The sequence below is a fragment of the Podarcis bocagei genome (assembly GCF_964188305.1).
Source record: "Podarcis bocagei genome assembly, chromosome: 1".
Classification (NCBI taxonomy): Eukaryota; Metazoa; Chordata; class Lepidosauria; order Squamata; family Lacertidae; genus Podarcis; species Podarcis bocagei.
In genome coordinates this window covers 79294628-79320136 of record NC_138125.1, presented here as the reverse complement: position 1 = coordinate 79320136, position 25509 = coordinate 79294628, and the positions used below count along the sequence as shown (strand labels likewise).

The 25509-nt window shown below is 43.3% G+C and overlaps 1 protein-coding gene across 8 annotated transcripts in view; it reads left to right on the top strand.

Annotated features, from left to right (window-relative positions):
* TSPAN4 (tetraspanin 4) overlaps positions 1-25509 on the top strand; it is a 508885-nt gene that overhangs the window by 214163 nt on the left and 269213 nt on the right. The gene's annotated exons all lie outside the window — the stretch shown is intronic.

Sequence of the window (25509 nt, the reverse complement as noted above, 5' to 3'; positions counted from 1 at the left end):
ACAAGTGTAGCATTCTACCATGAGGATGGTATAAACTTCAAGCCCAACGAGAAACAGTTGAGGGAGTTGGGTATGGTTAGCCTGGGGAAGAGGAGACTGAGAGGAGATATGATTGTCATCTTCAAATATGTCAAGGGCTGCCACATGAAAGAAGGAGCAAGCTTGTTTTCTCTTGCTCTGGAGGGTAGGACCTGAACCAACAGTTACAAGTTACAAGAAAGGAGATTGCGACTAAACATCAGGAATATCTTTATGTTAGTAAGAGTTGCTTGACAGTGGAACGGACTCCCTCGGCAGGTGGTAGAATTGCCTTCCTTGAAGGTTTTTAAGCAGAGGTTGGATGACTTTAGCTGAAATTCCTGCATTGTGGGGGTTGAACTAGATGACCCTTGGGGTCCCTTCCAACTCCACAATTCTATTATTTTTATAAGCACAGTCTAGCCATGAGCTTTCAAGCTTATGTATAACAAAGCAAATGTGTTTTTTGTACATTGTAGTTTTTGTGGAAACAGTAGATGTAAGGTGCATACATGGTGTATAAACTGGCTTGCTTATGTAATTTTTGGCTTGTGAGATTATGAACTTTAAAAATTGTTCAATAAGTGCAGATGATATGTTACAATTTTGACGTTGCTTCGTAAAATAAATCTCATAAGCCTCTAACCTTGTCTGAACATAGAGGGAAAGGGCTTGCCTGATTTATTGGGGAAAAGCCTTAAGCTCTGGGTGACATTAGCAGTGAAAATGTCAAATTCTGCAGTATGTAGTACATAAGCATGCTGTAATTTCACTGTACTTAATGTTATGGAACAATAACCAAGGCTTTGTATGGTTCTACGCAGTCATTTTGTAATACCAAAGGCTGGTCTGTTTATCACAGAGGGATCTTGAGGAATGGTCTCTGCATGATGACTTCATCTGCCAGTGTAATATTAATTTAATTTAATTTACATACCACTTTTATGTTCTGAGGATCTCAAGGTCGTGTACACAGTTCTTCTCCTTCCCATTTCATCCTCATAACAAACCTGTGAGGTAGGTCAGGATAAGAGATGACTGGTCCAAGGTGAGCTTTATGGCTGAGTGGGGATTTGAACCCTGCTCTCCTAGTCCAACACTCTAACCATTACACCACACTGGCTCTCAGTACATAGAGCTGATCACCATATTTTGCTTCTGCATTACATGACAGTCCATTACATGTGTTATGATCCTGGGAGCAGACCACATCTTCAGGCTGCAGATTCAAAGTGGGAGAGGGAATTATCTCCAGGGCCAACCCCAGATGTATTTGCTAATCCACCCTTCTGAGTAACACCCCTCCCCACCTTCTCACTATATAGAAGGATCTGGCAACTTCTGTTTCAGTGTATCTGAAGAAGTGTGCATGCACACGAAAGCTCATACCAAGAACTAACTTAGTTGGTCTTTAAGGTGCTACTGGAAGGAATTTTTTTTATTTTGACTATGGCAGACCAACACGGCTACCTATCTATTGCTAATCCAGAAACTCTGTTGCAAAAGGAGCCCTTTGTGCCAGTGTTGCTCCAGCTCTAGGAGGTCACATTGCCCTCCTCTGACTGCAAGAACTCCATCTCAGAAGTCCTAGGGGAATCACAGTCTCCTTTGCTCTTATTTAAGGCTCACTCTGATGTTGACTGCTGCTGAAACAACATTTGAAGCAACCATTCTTATGCATGTTGCCATCCCAATCAGTCACACGCACCACAATTTGGGCATGTGACAGAATATTGACACAGCCTTTTCAAAACAGCAGATCACTGAAGGCAATTCCTAAAATGCATATTTGGAAAATAAGTCACCTTATTTAGAGGCATGTTGACAAAGTTAGCAAGCTGAGTGATAAAGTGGGCTTATAGTTCTATTTATTCCCAATTGCTGAGATAAATTAAGGGTACATTACATTTTGGGACCCCTTCTTGCTATCCTAAGAAATTATTCTTTGAGGATCTGTTTCCAGGCCCTCAGGTCCCAGACAATGGCTTCTCAGTTTTTAAAGGGAAGATTTTGCGAGATTTCACTGGAAGACAGATTTCATATCTGTGGTGGAATACCTTCCCTATTTCTTGCTTCTTTTCCAATAACATGTAAAGTTTGCCTACGATAATGGCAAACTTTTCACAGCAAGTTGTTTGTTGTATCAGGTTTAAACTGATATGTCCATTCCACTTGACTTCTCCATCCTTTTCTCCTTTTATGTCATTTCATTATGTTGTAATCATGCCTGCAAGGGTGGTCATTTTTCATTTTTCAAAAACATCTATATGCTGTGCTGCGTAAATTTTAGGCACCTGACTGATAATATTTTGTCAACTGAAAATATGGTTTAATACCTCTGATCCCATCATAATTTCAAAAGTAGCTTGTTATGCATGCAGTGTTTACAAATTTGTTAAATTATGTGACAACCATCATTATCACTTTGACATCATAAAAGTTAAGATTTTAGGTTTCGTATAAATTGTATTTCCAATTTTTCGTGCACATTTTTTCTTAGACTTTCTTTGGATTTTCATATTTTAAAACTTGTTTATTTAATATTAACAGTGGCTATCAGCTGCACAATAAAGTGATTGGCTGAAATCATCTTCTTACAAAGGTTAGAATTATTCCACCATGACTGAACTTTGGTGAACCAGTGATGCCTTGCAATCCATTTCCCCCTGTAGCTTTACGATTCTTTATTTTGGTATTGCATACTACTGAAAGTAAGGAAACAGATGTACTGTACAGCAAACTAGATTGTTTTTGTTCCTTTTCTGAAGGAAATAGTAGTGATGGGTAAGGAAGCACTGGAGATTGTAGCGCTCGTAACATTTCATATGGGGATTAGGTGCCATTTTTATATTTAATCTAGTGCAGCACCGTGTCATGGCTTGACACCTCATTTCAGACTGGCTTGTAGGAGCCTCGGCAGAGACAGAGGACCACAGAGAATACAGAGTAGGATTAACTGAATTTATATTGAAGATATGTCTCCTTTCATCATAATGGATTTCCAGTCAATGTTCATTAATATGATTCATGTGGAGAAACGTAGAACCAAATTACATCCATATGTGTGAGAAGTCCCTATGGAGGGATACCTGCCTGCTTTCTTTCTGCAATAAAGATTCAAGGCCCTTCCTCAAATGTTCCTTCCCAAAGACTCCCAAGTAACACCCTTACAACAGAATGACCTCCAACCGAATCTTAAAATGTAAATTCATCGTAATAACCAATTTCTGACCCCCTCCCAATTTTCCCCTTCCCCTGCAGCCACAGAGGATTGGGAGATCCTCCTGAACAGCATGGGAGGTGACATGAAGGACATGAAAATTGCCTCCATCCCCCTTTCCTCTAGCAGGATTTGACTCCCTTCCAGGAATGGAAGGGGGTCATTCAGTTCAGGGAAGGGGCATTCTGAATCCAACCCAGTGTTCATAACTCCAGTTGTTACTTATTCCTTTGTTCAGTTGCATATAACTAATTAGTCCATAAAGTTTAATCTCAATACAGTGGTACCTCGGGACCATCGGCTGGGTGAGGACTGCAGGGCCTGCTCCCTTCCAGGGCCTTTTCCAACTGGCCCAGGGGGCGTGGCCCAGGCCCTTTCTCCCAGCTACAAAGGGACTCCTGCTGCAGGGAAGCCTCGGACCATCGGCTGGGTGAGGACTGCAGGGCCTGCTCCCTTCCAGGGCCTTTTCCAACTGGCCCAGGGGGCGTGGCCCAGGCCCTTTCTCCCAGCTATAAAGGGACTCCTGCTGCAGGGAAGCCTCGGACCATCGGCTGGGTGAGGACTGCAGGGCCTGCTCCCTTCCAGGGCCTTCTCCAACTGGCCCAGGGGGCGTGGCCCAGGCCCTTTCTCCCAGCTATAAAGGGACTCCTGCTGCAGGGAAGCCTCGGACCATCGGCTGGGTGAGGACTGCAGGGCCTGCTCCCTTCCAGGGCCTTCTCCAACTGGCCCAGGGGGCGTGGCCCAGGCCCTTTCTCCCGGCTATAAAGGGACTCCTGCTGCAGGGAAGCCTCGGACCATCGGCTGGGTGAGGACTGCAGGGCCTGCTCCCTTCCAGGGCCTTTTCCAACTGGCCCAGGGGGCGTGGCCCAGGCCCTTTCTCCCAGCTATAAAGGGACTCCTGCTGCAGGGAAGCCTCGGACCATCGGCTGGGTGAGGACTGCAGGGCCTGCTCCCTTCCAGGGCCTTTTCCAACTGGCCCAGGGGGCGTGGCCCAGGCCCTTTCTCCCAGCTATAAAGGGACTCCTGCTGCAGGGAAGCCTCGGACCATCGGCTGGGTGAGGACTGCAGGGCCTGCTCCCTTCCAGGGCCTTCTCCAACTGGCCCAGGGGGCGGGGCCCAGGCCCTTATTTGGAACAAACTTTTGGGGAAGCTGGGAAGTGTTCTGCAATTGCTTCCCTGTTCCAATGTGTTTTAAAATGTCCTCAAGCAGTCGGTGGCAATTTAAATTTGTATTTCTTTTTTTCCTTTTTTCTCTTGCTGGGGGTGGGTGGGTGTAATGGATATTTGGTTGGGGATTAATTTTAGTGTAATTGTTCTGTTTTTGTTTTCTGTTGTTTTATTGGTTCTGTATAGTTTGTGTTTTGTTTTTAAGGGGCGGGATCAGGGCTGCCTGGGAGTGAGGCCCCAGCCAACACGATGGCTGGGACAAGTTCCACAGGGGGGGAAGCGCTGGGACATCCGATCTCGGTGATCATGGGCAGGAGGCGGAGTTACGCTAAGACCAGACCATGTCATTACCGAGGAGGCAGGTTTAGTCGTTGTTTGAAGACTATCCCTGCCTCCGGGTCTGGCCTTGACCAGATGGATACTGGAATCAACAGGGGAAACCCACATAACCTGAAGGTGTTGCTGTGTAATGCCAGGTCAATGGTGAATAAAACCACTGCCATCCACGACCTGATTGTGGATGGAGGATTTGACCTGGCTTGTGTGACAGAGACCTGGTTGAATGAGACAGATGGGCCCGTCCTTGCTGCCGCTTGCCCACCAGGTTTCTCTTACGCACAGCAACCCAGGTCATGTGGGCGGGGAGGGGGGGTTGCAGTGATTTTTAGGAAGTCATTAGTCTGCACCAGGCGTCCTATTGGGAAGACCCAGTTCTCTGAGTGCATGTTCTGGAAGTTGGGCAATAGGGGCAGTACAGGATTCCTTTTGGTGTACCGACCTCCCCGCTGCACCAAGGATTCCCTGCCCGAGCTGCTTCAGGTCGTGGCGGATGTTCTCCTGGAGACACCTAGCCTGGTCGTCCTAGGGGATTTTAACATCCACGCCGACACGACCTTACAAGGGGCCGCTCGGGACTTCGTGGAAAGCATGGCCTCCATGGGGCTGTCCCTGAATAAGTTGGGCCCAACTCATAGTCATGGACATGCCTTAGACCTGGTATTCACCTCTAGCGACGTGGGTGATCTGACACTAAGTAAAAATGAAACCAAAGAAGTGCCATGGTCAGATCACTTCCTGGTGCAACTGGACTTCTCCGCGACCCTTCCCCTCTGCAGGGAGGTGGGACCAATTCGGATGGTCCGCCCCCGCCACTTAATGGATCCAAATGGTTTCCAGAGAGTGGTAGGGGATGCTTTATCCCATGTTGATGGCCTTTCAGCTGATTCCCTGGTGGCCCGCTGGAATGCGGAGTTAACCAGGGCTATCGACTGTCTGGCTCCGAAGCGCCCTCTCCGATTGCATGGAGCCCGGACAGCCCCGTGGTTTTCTTCGGAGCTGAGGGCGATGAAACAATCGCTGAGACGGCTAGAGCGTCGGTGGCAGAAAACTCACTCCGAATCTGACCGGACACAGGTTAGAGCTCAACGTCGAGCCTACCAAGTGGCGATAGCGACGGCGAAGAAGACTTTCTTCACCGCCTCTATTGCATCTGCAGAAAATAGTAGCAGGAGACTCTTTCAGGTGGTCCGCAATTTAACGGAACCACCTTTACCATCGGGGCCTTGTAAAGACCCCAAGATCTCCTGCAACGATTTTGCAAAGTTTTTTGCAGATAAAATCACTCATATTCGGAAGGAGCTAGACACCACCGTGGGAGCAGGGCTGGGGCGGGAGAGTGCTGGAGCCCTGTCTGGTCAAGTTGCATGGAATCAATTTCAATCCGTTACCCCCGAGGATGTGGACAGGCTGCTTGGACGAGTGAAACCAACCACCTGTCTCCTTGATCCTTGCCCATCCTGGCTTATAAAAGCTAGCCGGGAAGGGCTGGGCGATGGGCTCTGCGGGGTGGTGAATGCTTCCCTCTGTGAGGGAACATTCCCAGATCCGCTGAAAGAGGCGGTCATTAAACCGCTTCTTAAAAAACCATCTTTAGACCCGGCCAGTATGGCCAACTATCGCCCAGTCTCAAATCTTCCATTCTTGGGCAAGGTGATTGAGCGTGTGGTTGCTGAACAACTCCAGGCACGCCTGGAGGATGCGGACCATTTGGATCCCTTCCAATCAGGGTTCAGGCCTCATCATGGGACTGAAACTGCCTTGGTCGCACTGGTTGATGATCTCCGGCGAGCTAGGGACAAAGGTGAGAGTTGTTTCCTAGTTCTGCTGGACCTCTCAGCGGCCTTTGATACAATCGACCATAACATCCTTCTGGACCGTCTAGAGGGGTTGGGAGCTGGGGGCACTGTTATACAGTGGTTTCGCTCCTTTCTCCTGGGCCGTGTTCAGAAAGTGGTGGTGGGGGATGAGTGTTCAGACCCTTGGGCCCTCACTTGTGGGGTGCCTCAGGGTTCCGTCCTCTCCCCCATGCTTTTTAACATCTATATGAAGCCGCTGGGAGAGATCATCAGGGGGTTTGGACTGGGTGTCCATCAATATGCAGATGATACCCAGCTCTACCTTTCTTTCAAATCAGAACCAGTGAAGGCGGTGAAGGTCCTGTGTGAGTGTCTGGAGGCGGTTGGAGGATGGATGGCGGCTAATGGATTGAAGTTGAATCCTGACAAGACAGAAGTACTGTTTTTGGGGGACAGGAGGCGGGCAGGTGTGGAGGACTCCCTGGTCCTGAATGGGATAACTGTGCCCCTGAAGGACCAGGTGCGTAGCCTGGGAGTCATTTTGGACTCACAGCTGTCCATGGAGGCACAGGTCAATTCTGTATCCAGGGCAGCTGTCTACCAACTCCACCTGGTACGCAGGCTGAGACCCTACCTGCCCGCTGACTGTCTGGCCAGAGTGGTGCATGCTCTAGTTATCTCCCGCTTGGACTACTGCAATGCGCTCTACGTGGGGCTACCTTTGAAGGTGACTCGGAAACTACAGCTAATCCAGAATGCGGCAGCTAGACTGGTGACTGGGGGCGGCCGCCGAGACCACATAACACCGGTCTTGAAAGACCTACATTGGCTCCCAGTACGTTTCCGAGCACAATTCAAAGTGTTGGTGTTGACCTTTAAAGCCCTAAACGGCTTCGGCCCAGTATACCTGAAGGAGCGTCTCCACCCCCATCGTTCTGCCCGGACACTGAGGTCCAGCGCCGAGGGCCTTCTGGCGGTTCCCTCATTGCGAGAAGCGAAGCTACAGGGAACCAGGCAGAGGGCCTTTTCGGTGGTGGCGCCCGCCCTGTGGAATGCCCTCCCATCGGATGTCAAGGTGATGGACAACTACCTGACATTCAGAAAACATCTTAAGGCGGCCCTATTCAGGGAAGCTTTTAATGTATGATATTTTAGTGTTTTTGGTTTCTGTGGAAGCCGCCCAGAGTGGCTGGGGAGGCCCAGCCAGATGGGCGGGGTACAAATAATAAATTATTATTATTATTATTATTATTAAGAACTTAATTCGTTCTGGAGGTCCGTTCTTAACATGAGGTACCATTTTAGCTAATGGGGCCTCCCACTGCTGCCGCACCGCCAGAGCACAATTTCTGTTCTCATCCTGAAGCAAAGTTCTTAACCCGAGGTACTATTTCTGGGTTAGTGGAGTCTGAAACCTGAAGCTTCTGTAACCTGAAGTGTCTGTAACCCGAGGTACCACTGTAGTGGTATACCTGCTTGTGTTTACACATGTAGATACGAGGTGCATGAAGTCGACATAAGAGACCTGTAGAAGAACAGCAGATTATAAGAATAAGAATATTTGTACCCTGCCCATCTGACTGGATTGCCCCAGCCAGTCTGGGCGGCTTCCAGCATATATAAAAACATAGTAAAACATTAAACCTTAAAAAGCTTCCCTATACAGGGCTGCCTTCAGATGTCTTCTAAAAGTCAGATAGTTGTTTATTTCCTTGACATCTGATGGGAGGGCATTCCACAGGGTGGGCACCACTACAGAGAAGGCCCTCTGCCTGCTTCCCTGTAACCTCACTTCTCGCAGTGAGAGAACCACCAGAAGGCCCTCAGAGTGGGGGTGGAGACGCTCCCTCAGGTAAACTGGGCTAAGGCTCGGAAATGTATTGGGGGGCAATGTAGGTCTTTCAGGTGTTACATGGTCTCGGCAGCTGCTCCCAGTCACCATCCGCATTCTGGATTACTTGTAGTTTCTGAGTCATCTTCAAAGGTAGCCCCACATAGAGTGCATTGCAGTAGTCCAAGCTGGAGATGGATAATGAAAACATGCAGTACTAGTCTCAGTGTAGTAAAGTGAATTAAATAAACAGTGTTGAGAAGAACATCGAAACCAAGTTTAGTTTCAAATGTCAAGAGGCTATGATTTAAAAGAAACAAATATTAACAAAATTTGGTTTTCTATTTTTGTTCCTTGGTTTTCTAAAGATAGCAAAGAAATCTCAAGTGGAAGCAATTGTTTGGCTTTGGAGAAACAGTGTTAACCCAAATGGGAACCAATTTATTTCTGTGGAGTAGAGACTGGCCCAGTGAAAGCATTTCCATGAACCTGAGTGGAGTCAGCTTGACTCAAATTGAGATGTAGCACAGGCCTCTCTAGAGCATCACTTGGGCCCATGGGTTTTCCATTATGTGAAATGAAGGATGTGTTCACCCTGACTAAACTGGGCTTGTAAAGGATAAAGGAATCATTGGCTCAAATTCTATATCCTGTCTTACATGGGGAAGCAGCCTGCATTATCTGATCTCAAAGTATACAAAGAAGAGAGCAATTTTCTTTGTTCACCCTTCCTGTTTACTTCAGAATATGCAGTATAATCAGTAAAAGAAAAAGGTAATAGAATAACATAAACCGGGGAGGGTGGAGGGGAGAGACACAAGAGAGAAGGTCTGGCAGCAAATGAAATGTGTTATTTCCAGCTAGCTCTGCATAACCAGTAAAAGGAGACATAAAGAAGTTTTCAGTGTGAGGCAGGCTCATAATATAAAAACAAACCATCAAATTTTAGTGGAAGCTAAAATAAAGGCTGCAGTATTGGGGGGGGGGGAGAACAGATTCATGTGGAACATCTTTAATGACAGAGAGAGAGGGAGAAAGAACATGAGTGCATGTTTAGTGCATTTGCTTTTGTTCCAAAAATCATAAACTTATGCTGAAAATCGCCTCAGATCTATTATAGGCTCCAATGCATGGGGGGCGAGTGGGCCGGTTGTTGATTATTTTTAAATGCAGGTAGACAAGATTGTCTGTTTAAATCTTTTATACAGCTTGAATTAATACTGGGAAATGTGTAACCATATGGTTTGACTATGTAGAGAAATAAGATGTGACACTAGAAGATCCTTGGTCCGGCTTTGTGTGTGTGTGTGTGTGTGTGTGTGTGTGTGTGTGTGTGCGCGCGCGCACGTATATGTGAATATTTGTGATTATTATTTTTTAAATGTAGTGAAACAGACCTACAGTTTATACAATAGGGCCTGACTGTTTTGACTGCCATTGTAGCAATACTATGTGTATTCATGCATACTGTATATTGCAAACATTACCAAGAGAAAACTGATGGGAAGTAATGAGAGAGGGCTCCCAGGCATTTGGAAGAGAACTTTTAATTTTTCTCCTTTATAGTATTTTCTCCCCTTGGGTTTGTTTGCAGGCTGCAGGCCTATTCGTATGCTATCTTTGATTGCTGACATGTGCATTAAAAATACCTCTTGTGAGGTCTTAAGGCACCTAACAACAAGTTGTAATAAAATAAATGTTGATAGTTCATGAAAGCACCTAGATGCAGCAGTTTAAAAAGAGTAAATAAGCAGCTGCTATTAAACAACAATTCTGATTAAAAAGAAGGAACTAAAAAATCTAAGAACAGTTAACAGTTAAAGAGAGCAGCATTTGCACTGAAAAGACAGCCATGAAGGTGTCAGACATAGTGAGCTTACTGAAAGCTTCATGAATTTGTATGCCACCCTGGCACAGGCGCTAATCTAATCATTCCAGTTTTTCTAAACATGCAGGCATGAGCACTATACTTTTAAGCTGTTCTTTTGCTGCTCCCCATGGCTTCTCAATTTTAATTAAGTATAAGTTCCCACTGTTTTAATTGCAACCAACAGACAAATGTCATCTTCCCCAGCTGGCAACAGAGTCCATTTATTGGAAATCAAATGCAATTCAATCCCTTTCTCGTCTGCAACTTACTTAAAATTTTAAAACCACAGGCCAGTTTCCCATGCTTTCCCTCAAAGCAGCCTAGATTCATAATGTAGAAGCCGTCTAGAGTGACTGAGGCAAGACACTCAGATGGATGAGGAATAATAATAATAATAATAATAATAATAATAATAGACATCCCTATGTTCATCAGAGAAATGTTGGAGGATATGTGTCTTGCCTTTGTGAAACTGCGCAATTCTTTTTTTAAAAATTGTGGCATGGCCAGTGTTTATCTAAGTTCTGTGTTCTACCACCACCAACCCAATTACTCCTATCTGCCCTATTACCTTTGACAGAAATTGTACCCAGGTTAGACAAATTAGCAGAATGTGTTTTTGCTAGAAAGGTGGTGTTGCTTGCTTGGGTATGCAGGGAAATTAATATTCAGTATCCGATTATTATATGCAAAGTAGATCACCCCTCTTTCTGTTGCTATTAAGTATGAAAACTCTCCCTAGAGATGCATAATTTTTGTTTAGTCTAATCTTACAGTGGCTGGGGCAACACAGTCAGATGGACAGTGTATAAGTAATCATCATCATCATCATCAAAGCCAAACATTTATACAGGTCTGCTAGCTATATCTGAGAGTGCATTTCAACTTTATAGGGAGCCCACATGAAAGGACAATGACTATTTCTCTTTTTCCTTTGGTATGAAGTGAAAAAGATGAAGCTGGATAGCTTAACTTAGTATGGTTGAGCGGTTGCCCTGGGCAGCAAGACCAGAATATTTGTTGGAACCCTGTAGCATAACTTTTAGCTTATTTTAGAAGCAAGCATGTCTTTCAGGTTGCAGAAAAAAAATCTGAGCAGTTTCTTGAATGCATTGCTCACAGTGATGGTAACTCTAGCCCAGTGAAAGATCCTGTGATCATAATCGCTCACAGAACAAATACTTTCTCCTAGCCTCCAAGGGCATGTGAAAGAGCTTACAATTTAAGAAGGAAGCCTCAGAAGTTATAAAAATGGAACGTGATGCGATGAGATGTCTTTGGCCACAGCAGTGGAAAAGGATGGGCCAGGAAGATAAACACCTGTGCAGCATGAAGGAGAGGGCCTTCTCGGTAGTGGCGCCCTCCCTGTGGAACACCCTCCCTTCATATGTCAAGGAGATAAGGAAATATACAACGTTTTGAAGACATCTGAAGGCAGCCCTGTATTGGGAGGCTTTTAATGCTTGATGTTTTTAAATACAGTGGTACCTCGGGTTACAGACGCTTCAGGTTACAGACTCCACTAACCCAGAAATAGTACCTTGGGTTAAGAACTTTGCTTCAGAATGAGAACAGAAATCGCGCGGCGGCAGCAGGAGGCACCATTAGCTAAAGTAGTACCTCAGGTTAAGAACAGTTTCAGGTTAAGAATGGACATCCAGAACGAATTAAGTTCTTAACCCGAGGTACCACTGTATGCTGTGAGCAGCCCAGAGTGGCTAGAGAAACCCAGCCAGATGAGTGGGGTATAAATAGTAAGATTATTATTATTAGGAATCATGGTCCCAGTCTTGTGTATGGAGACGGATGTGGAGGATGAGCTGGTCAAGTGTGTGGCTGATGAAGAGCTGAGCAGGGCCTCTAACACTGAACCTGCAGAGCTAAGATTGTGGAGCCAGAGTCAGGACCCTCACAAACACCCTTCCCTTCCCTAAGCCCAGTTGCCTCCTGCAGTACCATGCCTGCCCAACAATACAGGGATCATGTTGAGCAAGAGGCCACAGAGTGCAGATGAAGTACCCTTTAAGAGTCTCTATTCTCTGAGCAAGGATGGGGTGTAAAGCTTGGGAGACGAGGACTTGAGGCAGAAGTTCACTTCCAGCCATAGAGGAAGCAATGCTCATCCATGGTACCATTTTGCTCCATTGGGCTTCATGGGCTGGGGTAGGAGTGGCCTATCACTTGGAGTGGCGCAGCATTTTGTTATTATAAAGACTGAAAACTTTTCATCAGAAAATAATGCCTCTGTGTGCAGTTGTGCGATTGTGTGGTTGCATGTCGCTTTCACTTGAAGAGATATAATCTGGACAAATTTTAAATAGTTTGAAAGTTACAACAGTTTAAAAGTGAATAGCAAGTGTTGGAGTCATATGTTTCCAACCATTTTTGTGACCACCTAAAATGCATGGGAAATCTCTGCTTTTAGCAGCTGAGATTATGCCAAAAATGCAAGGATATTGCATGGCTCTCGATTTCTCTGGTTGTGAAGAAAATACATTGTGTATTCCTAAAAAATATCAGATTTCAGTGTTCCTTTTTTAAATTACTCGTTACAGTCAGCATATGGTCATTGCCAAATTGACACTTCCTGGATGGAGTCAGAAGAAAAATGACCATTATTGGAGAGAGCTGGCTGAAGATCAGAAAGACAGTAGGTGGAGAAAGAGGAACTGCTCTTTTCTGTGTCTTTGTGTGTGAAGTGCTACAGCATATTCTTGCACATGGTGTGCTGTTAAAGGTTTTTGCATGAGAGGGGAGCTGTCATGACTTCACTTGATTTGCAGTCTCTGTCTTGGCTTGTTTCCTCTAGTGATCATTTGTGCATTTCTTTTGAGAGCTGTGCCATGTCCATTTGTTATCACAGAAAGCAAATCAACAGTGGTTAAATGTGGTCTAGGTGATAATACAGTTGGGTAGATTCAGAGCTGATTGGAAGACAATGCTCAAAGGTCTGTTTCACATTTAGCAGTAAGCCAAACGATTGCTTATTGTAAAAATAAGCAAGCATGCTGGTGCCTGGGTGGAAAATTAGAGCTGCTTCACTCTTTCCCTGGCCCTGCTGCTCCCATACTACCCATGGCTAAGCAATGGTTTGGCTTAGTGTTAGGCAGGTCAGAAGTGTAATGTGGCTGCAAAAAAAATGGATGTGGTTTTAGACTGCATTAAACCATAGGTTCCAAGACACAAAAAGTAACAGTTTCATTTTATTCTGCACTAGTTAAATGCCATCTGGAGTTGTTCGTTGAGTTCTGGACACAGAACATTAAGAAGGATTGTGACAAATTGGAATGGGTTCAGAGGAGGGCAGTAAAGATCATCAGTGGAGTGGAAAACAAGTCCTATGAGGAAAGGTTGAAGGAAGAGAAGACTGAGGGAGAACATGATAGTACCCTACACAAGATGGCAAAGACTTGTTCTCTTCTGTCCCAGAAGGGAGGACAAGAGATAAAAGGGCTTAAGTTACAGGACAGTATATTTGGCTGAACATTAGGAGATTTGTTTAACAATTGGACTAGTTACTTAGCTATCATGATGGATTTTTTATTATTATTATCCTATATTGCATTGTCTTTCGTGGAGCGTTTGGGAAGATTTTAATACATAATACTTTTATAATGGGGCCGACTTTCACCTTGATGAATTTTCTGTGCTGGATGGCATTGTTTTGCAATGCTAGGAATATCTCTCTGAATCAGAGACCACCTCTGCATCCATTCCATTAAAGAACCTTTATCTACAGAAGCAGAACATAGCACATTAATATAGCTTTGCTGTTGTCTGGGAAGCTCCAAGTTATTGCTGTCCTCTGCATCTCCCACTGTGCTCTACAATGGGCTTCCAGATGGCTTTTCAGAGACTAAGCTTTTTGAAGCAAGGAATGATGCCCTTGAATAACTCCCAACATTTGCTAATGGAGTCTGAGTAGGATGCTGTAATGCTTCTAAGTGGCTACTTAAAATTTCTCCAGCTATCTGCTTTTATTTGAATAGCCTGGGATTTAAAATGCAAATGTGCATCTTTTTATAAAGTGCTCTGTGATCAGTGGTACAGTTAGGTAATTTTAGACTCTAGGCTTGATAGTCTCTCGGGGCCCACGTGTATGGTAGCGTGTATTCAAAATGTGGCAAGTCAGCCCCGCTTGGCTTAGGGGCCCTCCTTCCTTTTTTGCTGAGTGCAGCCTTGGACTCTGCCCCAAAGTCCTGCCCAGACAGCACCATCATCTGTGCGCTTTGTGGTGGTGCTTTTGCAGCGGGCGGAGCTCTGCTCTTTTTACGGATGAAGGCAATGAAACTGACTGGCTGATATGGCCAGTTTACACCACATATGGATTTTAACTCCTTGCTACCATCTGGTCTGCTCTGCCTAGCTCCTCTCATCCATGCACACATCACAGATGTATTCATAGAATCATATAATTATAGCGTTGGAAGGGGTCCCAAGTGCTATCTAGTCTAACCCCCTGCAATTCAGGAATCTCGGCTAGAGCATCCATGACAGATGGATGGAATTTTGATAGATGGAATTCTGGCTGGAAAAGTACACAGGGTTACCAAAGGGTTAGACTGGTGTGCTGCTGATGTCACCCATCAAGTATCACACACAGTGCAGTCTGGAATTGCTGTGAATGTCACATGCAGCTACCCCAGCTGGGAGCAATTCCATCCCTTTCTGGTAGCTGAAGTATGTGTTCCTCCCTGACAGGAGAATGCTTGCTGTGCATCGCCAGTGGGAGAACATATGCTATTGATCCTTTCCAGCCAGTCTCAAACTTTCCCCCCTTGTCCTCTTTTATTTGTGGGGCGCTTTTCTTCCTTCTTTTCCTTTTGGTTTTTGCTTGGCTCTTGCTGCCAGTTGGTATTGCAGATTCCTAATAATGGGTTCGGCCAGGCTTATTTGTTAGGGCCAGCTGAGGCATCAGCTCACAGAGCTGCTGCCGAGAGCCTGTTGAAAGATGTTAAAATCTGAATGGTTTCAGCTAATTGGCATTTCTCTTACATTTCATTTTCTCTGTGGCAGCAAATTGTCCTGAAAGGTGTCAGAGGAAAATTAAATGACAAGTGCCTCCCTCTCCTGAAACTTCATGGGAAAGCACATCAGCTCTGTTCTCTTGTTGTGAGTGCTTGGGTCTTATTAGCTTTAGTGGGAATTAGCTGTGCATACACTGCTGCTGGGCACGTGCTTGGAGCACAATGCGCTCTGTGGCTCCTGGTTGTGTACCAACCCTTATCTTCCATTTCCATACGGATGGTGTGGAAAGAAAAGATCCTGCAGAGACAGATCCATGATTCCCCCTTAAGGGCTTGTTCTTCTCCCCCTCCTTCTCCCCCTCCCAATTTCCCTCAGATCCTGATGCAGCTCATTCCCCTTCCTTTATAACAAGGCAACAATAGAAATGCATGCTATGTTTCAGCCTACTGAGAGGGGAGAATAGATCACTCCTGTGTGATATGGGCACCTCCCACTATTTATCTTCAGGTGCGGAAGGTCTGGTAGATGATCAGAATTATGACCCCCTGAATCATGGAAAGTTCGGAGAAATTAGGGTATTGTTTTTAAAACTACAGCAACTGTGCTATATAGGTTCTTCATGAATAAGAGATGTGTAGGATGAAAATAGGAACTAAATGTTGCAACATTTAAATCGACAGAAAGCATTTCTTCTGGTGATCAAAAACTAAATGGCCTTCCTGCCATTTCTGAGGAAGCTTATTTTAAGATGCTGATTTAGAACTGTGCTATGATTTAACTCAGTTTGTATTTTGGCCAAATTAGTTTTCTGAAAGAAAAGTGACCCATTTCCCAAAGTTCTCATGCCTGTATTGAAACTAGATTTGCCGTGTCTTCCTCACTTCTGTATTGTGCTGGTTCAGAGTTTGCCATGCTTTTCAGTTCTTCCTCCTAGATTTCCTCTCTCATTTTTACAGGATTGCATGCAGTATAAAGCACTGAGCTACTGAGCATGTTGCCTCTGCTTCTGCTGCTGCTGTCACAATTGCTGCTGGCTCTGTTCCTGCTGCTATTGCTGATGGCTTCTTGACTTTGATTTCCATAAACGTTATTGGCTGTGCTGTACTGGCCGATCCCATTCAGCACACAATGTAGCATGGTATTGTGATGCCCTGATGTGCAAAGGTGCAGTAATGCTATAATCATAGTTCAGTGTAGCTCTAGCAACATTTTGATAAAGGGAGTGAAAGAGGATTGAGGTGGTGATCAGTCACACTATATAGGGGCTAAAAAAAATAATGGATTGATTTTACACAGCCTAACACAGAATTCTAATCTGAAACACCCCTCCATTCCCCAGTTATACTATTCTTCAGCTTGTGCATGAATGTGGATTAAGCCTTAATATTTAAGAGTTTTGCTAGTGTTCCTGTGACAGCATCATGCCATAACCCATAGCTGGAGGGGCTCTGGTATTCCATTGACAGCTTTTCCAGTTACATCCTCCCTCTCATGTTCTTACATTGGTGACAAGGTTAGTAGATTTCCCCCTCTTCTCTACAGCGTGTCAGAGCATTTCTAAGTCTCCCCATTCTCAGATGTCACTTGTTCATTTCCCTAACATTAATACTCACATCCAGATTATTGCTGTCAGTTATAGCAAACACTGCATGTTTACAAAGGAACTCCAATAAAGAATTCTATTTACTTCTCTAGCCCTTCTGACTGTCTCTGAGGAAAATAGCAATATTGGTAATCATGTGCTTCCAAAGAGAGCCTCATCTTCACAAGCAGACCCACTTCTTCCTCTCGAGTTCATATCACATAAGAACAATGCCATCTGACTCCCTTCTCTCTGCAACAGATGTGTGATTCATCAAAAGCTTGCAAGGTGTACAAAATTTTCCTCTGCTCCCCTCTTCCTTTGAGAGTTCTGTATTGTTCTGAATCTATTGTCTCCACTCTGTGTTTGAGAAGGCCTTCTGAATATTCATCTTTAAAAATCATTTTTCAATAGAAGAGCTAGTCCCTAAAGGTAAACTTACAATGGCTTCATAGAAAAATGTATTTTTTTAATAATAAAAAGTTGGGATAGAGACGGTAGTAGCAATCCGTGTGCGTTTAACAGACACACCTTGTTTCAGAAACCATTTCTGTAGCCAGATAAGCTCCTGTTTCCACACACCTTCTTCCCTGCCAGCTGCAACATTTCTAAAAATGTTTTATTGAGAACCAGAGTCAAGATTATTTATTTATTTGTATATTTATTTCATTTGTATCCCACTTTTCCTCCAAGAAGCTCAAGGGTGATGTAAGTGGTTCTTCATCTCCTCATGTATGCCACCCGGTGATGTGAGTGGGTGATTTGTAATAGAAGAAATGATGACAAGACGATAATCTGGGATTAAGATTGGCCACAGCTTTATTGATTGTAGATGTAAGTAGGGTTTGGCATAGACACTGGGTATGTATCCTAAATCAACCAGCCTGTCTGCTGAATGATTACTCCTTCAGGGTTCAGGTATCTCTCTGTGATGCAGATCAAATGAAGTGATCCTGATAGGATAGCTTTGGGGTATTCTGTGGCCCAATGGCTCCTTTCTGGACCATTGGACAGAACTCCCTCTGGTCTCCTTTACTGGAATATCCTGAATTCCAGTTCCAATTAGGGGGGTGGGGTGGCTGTCAACCCCACCCCCCTGAACTTAGACTATGGATCCAACCCAATGCCTTTTCCCCACAAAAGTTATGACAAAAAGCAGAACCCCCAGATAGACCCAATTTGTCTGCAGGCAAATTCCTTCCTGGCCCATAGATGCCCAATAACCATTGATTGCCAACTGCTCTGCCCATTCCAAGAGCAGATGACATTGATACTGGAAAATCTTGTGAGCCCCTGTGACTGGCCAAGACCAATGATGACGTCAACTGGCCACACGAGTGACAGATCCCCGGCTCCCCGTGGCTGAGCTGGACCATAACCACCACTGTCCCTAAAGTGGTAAGTGGTCTTTGCATGGTCTAAACCCACTGAGCCTCTTGGTCTTGCCAGTCGGAAGATCATCAGTTCAAATCCTTGTGACGGTGTGATCTTCCATTGTTCTGTCCCAGCTCCTGCCAACCTAGCAATTCGAAAGCATACCAGCGCGAGAAGATAAATAGGTACAGTGGTACCTTGGTTTAAGAACAGCTTAGTTTATGAACAACTTGGATTAAGTACGCTGCAAACCAGGAAGTAGGTGTTTTGGTTTGTGAACTTTGCCTTGGAATAAGAACGTGTTGCGCTTCCTGTTGAGAGTATTCCATTTGTAAATTGAGTCCCCCGCTGCTATGGGAAAGCACACCTTGGTTTACGAACCCTTTGGTTTAAGAACGGACTTCCTGAACGGATTAAGTTCGTAAACCAAGGTACCACTGTACTGCTGTAGAAGGATGATAAACGGTGTTTCTGTGCATTCTGGCAAATGCGTCCTGTTGTGCCAGAAGCGGTTTAGTCATGCTGGCCAGTGACCCAGAAGGCTGTCTATGGACAAACACCGACTCCCTTGGCTTGAAGCAGGATGAGCGCTGCACCCCATAGTCGCCTTTGACTGGACTTAACTGTCCAGGGGTCCTTTATGTTTACTAGTGTCCACGAGTACTTATTTGCATTAGATTTAAACTTGGTAATAGCAGGAAGCAGTCTCACATTTTTCCGTGCCTTTTGCATTATGATGTTTATTTATAGCAATCTCTAGGAATTATGTATGCAGTAGTAATAGTTTTTAATAATTGCAGTTTTTGTTTTGTTTTTTACTTTTGGCATGCAGATCTATTAATTTAGGACTGGTTGTGACCTTTTTGGTACATCAAGCAATTTTCAGAATGGTTAGCATAGTGAAGATACTGGAGACTATCCCTCTCCCAGGAACCTGATACCAGTGGATATTTTTAGATGCATCAGACAAATTATAGATTACAACCTTCTTTCCTTTTGAGGGAAAACTCCTTTCAGGGTCAGTTGCCAAGGTGTGGGGCCACATAACAGCTGGCTGTGTGCTGATGCCATTATGCTAATTTTTTTTGCATATGACCAGTGAAACAACATTTAACATCTGCTTTGGAAGTTTTGCCATAGTATGCTAAATCTATCTGCATATCACTTTTAGTTACATTAATTGATTGGTTGTCTGTTACCTCACTAAGCCTATTGCTACTACTTCCATGGCTGCTCTCACATCAGCCTCATGAGTGCCTCTGTCTGGCATCAAGGTTAGCCATGTTGTACAATATAATTCCTTTGAAGGCCTGGCCTTTTGTGTGGTTGCTGTACTGAAGAAGAGAAGACTTTGCACATACTGGGATCAATATGGGAGCAACTTTAAGAGGCAATCCTGAAGTATGTATAAAGCAGGTCTAATAATGGAAAAGGTATCTTATGTATCCTTAACAGTTTGCACTGTAATCCCACATTTTCCTTGAAAGGAAAAGACATAGCTAGGTAAATTAGGAATTTCTTTATTCACACAATTCATAAACCAACTCCTATTGAGAATATATCACATGATAGAATTTTTTAATTCACCATTCATTATTTTACCTACATTAAAGAGGATGTATACATGAAGGAAGATGGAAATCTGACTCATCTTACCTGAAAAGAAAGTTTTCCCATCCTATGTGTAATGTGTACCAGGATTAACAGCATTTTGCAAAATCAATTAGATACCAAGGAGGGCATAACTGAAAAGGCTTGGCCGAACTAGAGGCTAGGGCCTTCAAAAGAAAAGGGCTCAGTGATTTAGCAAAATTGCCTGTCAGATCTATTATTTTAAGTTAGTGCTGTGTCATGATAAGCACACACAAAGTCAATTAATCATGAATTGCACACACAATTCATAGTGTCTTGGATGGGTGGTTAACAAACATTGTCCTCCTGAAGAAGGGACTCATTTATCTCTCTAAGCAGAAAGAAACACCTCTAAGGTCATTCCTCTTGCTGACATGTGCTGCAAGCTGCAACTCTAATAAAGAATGAAAGCCCATTAGCAGAATATACATAAGATGACTTCAGAAACAAATTTTGCATTTGTCATTCCTATATGAGGGCATCAGTGCTCAAGTCCCAATTTATATGAATGATGCTTCTTGCTGCCTGTCTGAAAAATCTGCTTAGACATTCTCCCTGTTGTGTGTGGAGCTGCTTTTTTGTGAGTAGCTCCCATGCCTTTTTGAGAATGTCTAAATGAGGATATTATTATACAAGGAGGATGTTGTTATTATATGTTTATTTATATCTCACCTTTTCCCCTAACAGGGACTCAAGGCAGCTTGCAGATAAAGTATGAACAGCTAAAACATGGGGGGAAAGTTTTAAAATGTCAATTAAACATTAATAGAATTGGAATGAAGCACAGTGGCCAATATATGGGTTATTTACACATATATACAACCTGAGTTTATGATGGAGGACTCCACAGTGCTAACACTCCAAGAGGGTCTTGTTTCTCCTGTAGGTCCAGCCTTGGATTCAAGCAGAAATCTGCCTTTTCCAGCCTGCAGCTTTTTGCAGCCAGCTTGTAGCTTGTAGCTTACATAGCAGCAAATTCTCAACTCTCAACTCTGGCTTTTGCTCTTCTATCTCAGAGCAGGAGGAGGGGCCCTGTCCCTTCTCCTTTACTTACTTAAAGACCTACTTTGTTTTCTTAATAAAAAAATTCCTTCTAGTAGCACCTTAAAGACCAACTAAGTTAGTTCTTGGTATGAGCTTTCGTGTGCATGCACACTTCTTCAGATACACTGAAACAGAAGTTGCCAGATCCTTCTATATAGTGAGAAGGTGGGGAGGGGTATTACTCAGAAGGGTGGTGGGAATGGGAGATTGGCAGATAGCTGAGATGAGCCTGTTGACGACTCTTAACGACTGCAATAGGTCTTACAGGAAAAGGCAAGGGGTGTTTTGTTTTCTTAATGGCCCATCACCTTTCTCTTTGTTCTCTCTTAATGGCTCATCTACCAGGCTTATATTTTAACCCTTCCTAGATCTAGGGGCTCAGTGTTTGGCACCCAGAAACACATAACGGAAATCTGAAACTCATGACACAGGGAAATCTGACACCCTCAAACTCATAACTCATATATATCATCTATTATACACATGGGTAAACTGCAGGAAATTGTGATTGTCTGAATCTGTTCCTCAAAAACGTTGACCTTTTGGAACCAGTAGTCTTCATTAAAGGGTGCTTAGCTACAATCATGTTCCAACATCTTGTACCTGAAAAGCCTTGCTTTTTGTGAAATAAATTTAACCTCTAGTTGTTGTTCAATTGCTTTACATAAATTAACAATTTCCGTACAGAATTTTATGATTAATATGGAGGCTAAAGCTGCATGATAAGGGAATGTGTACAGATTTGCACATAATGCTAAGCAATGGTTAATTTAGCTACCATTTATTAAACCATGACTTAGAATACTGTGCAAATCATGCCCAGAAGCTTAAATATGGTTTGTTTGAGCCAATAAACTATGACCAATAAACAAAACACAATAAACAAAATAAACAAAAAACAAAAGCCAATAAACAAAAAACCATAGGTCCGTATAGTTAAAGCTATGGTTTTCCCAGTAGTGATGTATGACCGCCAAAGAATTGATGCTTTTGAATTATGGTGCTGGAGGAGACTCTTGAGAGTCCCATGGACTGCAAGAAGATCAAACCTCTCCATTCTGAAGGAAATCCGCCCTGAGTGCTCACTGGAAGGACAGATCCTGAAGCTGAGACTCCAATACTTTGGCCACCTCATGAGAAGAGAAGACTCCCTGGAAAAGACCCTGATGTTGGGAAAGATGGAGGGCACAAGGAGAAGGGGACGACAGAGGATGAGATGGTTGGACAGTGTTCTCGAAGCTACCAGCATGAGTTTGACCAAACTGCGGGAGGCAGTGGAAGACAGGAGTGCCTGGCGTGCTCTGGTCCATGGGGTCACGAAGAGTCGGACACGACTAAACAACTAAACAACAACAAATAAACTATGATCTGAAGCCATTGTTTTTACTATGATGTAACATTCTTTGTGAACCCAGTACCCTTTCATAATCATGTGGCTTGACCATCCTGTCCTAGATGCTCACCAAGCTACAAAGGCATGAGTCAAAAAAAACTAGAAGACAAACCAAATTTTGATTTGTTTATCATCACTGCAGACTGGTGAGGTGGGTGAATTTATAACCTCAAACTTTTACAAGAGTAAAGGTTTACAAAGACTCATCCCTGTTCAATGTTTTGAGAGCTTGAGTTTTCTTTCTTGGTTGTTACTTTCTCTCTATGTTAAGTAATTAAAAATTAATCAATGACTCAATATTTGGGAAACTATAACAAGCAAGAAAAACATAGCACAATATACAAAGGTTCTATTCCACAAGAAAACTAGTTTAAAGAAATGGAATCAACAGGGAAATAGGCCTATTGTTCTACTGTACTGTGAGGGCAATTTAAAAATAATAATTGAGAATGTCCCTCCAGTATTCATGCACTAGGAAGTTAACAGGCTGACTGCAATTCTTTTTGATGATGTGCTTTTGTGTATCTGTGAGAGACAGAGATGCTCACAATCAGATTCAGAATGATGATGATGAATGAATGTATTTAGCATCAAAAAAGAGATGGATGAAAGTTAGCAGACTACCACAGCCAATAGATGGTATAGTCTCTTTTCATTGTGCTAGTGCTGGCATGATAAGTATAATCTTTTATCTATTACTGATGCTCTTCTCCCTAGAGTTACCTTGTGAAATTGTTTCTTTTTCTGCTTTTTACAAAACTTTGAAGGAAGAAATGTGGATTATTGTGGATTATTGTTAGTTTAACATGACTGAATGTGTTACATCTGTAAGAAATGTTGAGGTGTGCTGTGTTTTAATACATTAGCAATGTCTTATTAACAACTTAGAAAATATATTTTATTAACAAAGTGCTTTAGAACATGTATTGTTGGGATAGATTATCCTGAGGGTAGCAACCACTGAATCTTATTTCAGCCTCTGAACATTTAAACCAGAGTTCCAAGTGAGTTGAAAGAGCAGAAGCACCTCTGGCAAGACTCCCTTCTCTTTCATCCTGTTAATAAGTTGTCATGTGTAAGCAGTAGCAGGATGGTTATGAAATCTAACGTCCTGTGATTATGCGGGGGCAAGCTAGCCAAGGATGCTTAAGAAAATGTTCTAATTGGTCATCTTGCTTCAGTCTTCCACTGGAAACTGCTCTGAGAACTCTGTGGCTTGTCAATTCAGATGTCAAGCCCACCTCCCTGGGCCCCCCTAACCTCGTTCAATGCCAATGAAGACTAAGAAATGAATAGAAAGAGAACCTACCCACAATAATGTAAGTTTACTACTCCCCCCCCCTTTCTCTTTCCCTGCTTTCTCTCCCCACCTCTCTTCTCCACCAACGTTATACTGTGTACAACATTAAAGTCTCACATCGAATATAACTGATCCGTAGAAAGGACTTTATGATCTGAAAATAGAGACGATATGTGTACTTCTGTAACCCAAGAAAATCTTTAACAAAAACAATTTTTAAAAAATGTCAAGCCCATCTGAACTGACAAATTGTGATTCACAAATTGCGGTTTCACATCACACTCTAGTGAAGCCAAAGTGATGTTTCTGGGCATTTTGTTAAACCATATATAAAAATCGGAGTTACATTTCAGAAATCAAATATTATTGCTGCCAAGCTACTGCTGCAGGATGAAAAGCTTGAAGCACATATCAGTGCATGTGTGAATTTACCGTCTGTTTTATACTCTCATGCAATCCAAGACTTTTAAAAAATGGATAGTGGAAACAAGGCCAAAGCACAAACACAGCCCAGTTTCTCCAGATTTGCACAATCCTAGCAGACAAGAGAAATGAACTTTTATGTGGCTGGTCAGTGAGGAAGAAACACAAATTCCATTTCAGATTAATAGGCTCATGTTAACCTGCATTGTAGGTTGCTCTGTGTTAATAAGTGTATTTCAGTTAGTTTGTTAGACTTTATTTTTATGCCAGAAATGGTGAAACTTACCAGAAAAATAAGAAATGAAGACAACCAACTTTAATAAAATTATGGGAATTGTTTATTGAATATTTACAGATAAACTGTAAACATAAGAACATTGGCAGGATTATTGTAATAACCTGCAGTTTTATAAGAGTATATAAAGTAGATGAATAAATGAGTAAATTATGTTAAAATGGAATATGCAGAAAATATAAAAAAAAAATTTAAGGAACTGCAGAAAGAGGGGGAAGGAAGTAAAGTTTTGAAATGTTAAAATGATTGTGAAATTATTGAAATGTATAAAACTGAAAATCATAAATAAAATAATAATAATAAAGACATTATTTTTATGCCACCAAAAAAGCCCCCAAGACAGAGCACAAAGGTTAACAAAAAATACAGATTCAACCAGTAAACTGTAGCTTTCAGAATGTTAAGACAACAATGTCTGATAGAGCTGGAGTTAAGCACTTCTAAGGTCCCAGGCAGGGTATGTGTCAGAGCAGGTTGAAAAGCTTGCCCCTTTATGCTCTGAACATAGTCTGCCCCCTGCATGTAAGCATGTGATGTCATTTGATTACCCAACTCCCCAGGTTCCATTTTTTTACAGTCTGAGTGATCTGTGTAAACTGATAACTTTCAGAGATATTTGGGTTAGCCATCTATGCACTAGAACAGTAGTGGAGGGAAAATAACTCTTGTTGAAGAAACACAGGGGAAGGGATTTTACCGAAGATTGGTTAGCAGAGAAATTCTGCAGGCAAAATGAAAACAAAGATGAGATTCCTTGTCTCCCACTATAAGCTTTTTGTGGTTAAGATAAATGCTGCATGTCACATAGTCTTTTAGGGCTCTTCCCTTTCAATTTGCTTTGGGAGTCTTATTTATCCTTCTAGTTTCCACTTGTATCTGAAGTCATCTGTAGGTATTTGTTACACAGCATATTTGAGACTGAAGGCATGAGCGGATGTGTCATTCCTAATAACCTTACCACCAAATCAATGTGCAGAAACTTGAATGTGCTACACTGAAATTTTCATGTCCCCAGAGGGTGTCACAAATCTGCAGTCCTTTCCAGCTCAGGCATAATGGCAAACTATAGTTAAAGGTAAAGGGACCCCGACCATTAGGTCCAGTCGTGGCCGACTCTGGGGTTGCAGCGCTCATCTTGCTTTATTGGCCGAGGGAGCCGGTGTACAGCTTCTGGGTCATGTGGCCAGCATGACTAAGCCGCTTCTGGCGAACCAGAGCAGCGCATCGAAACGCCGTTTACCTTCCCGTCGGAGCTGT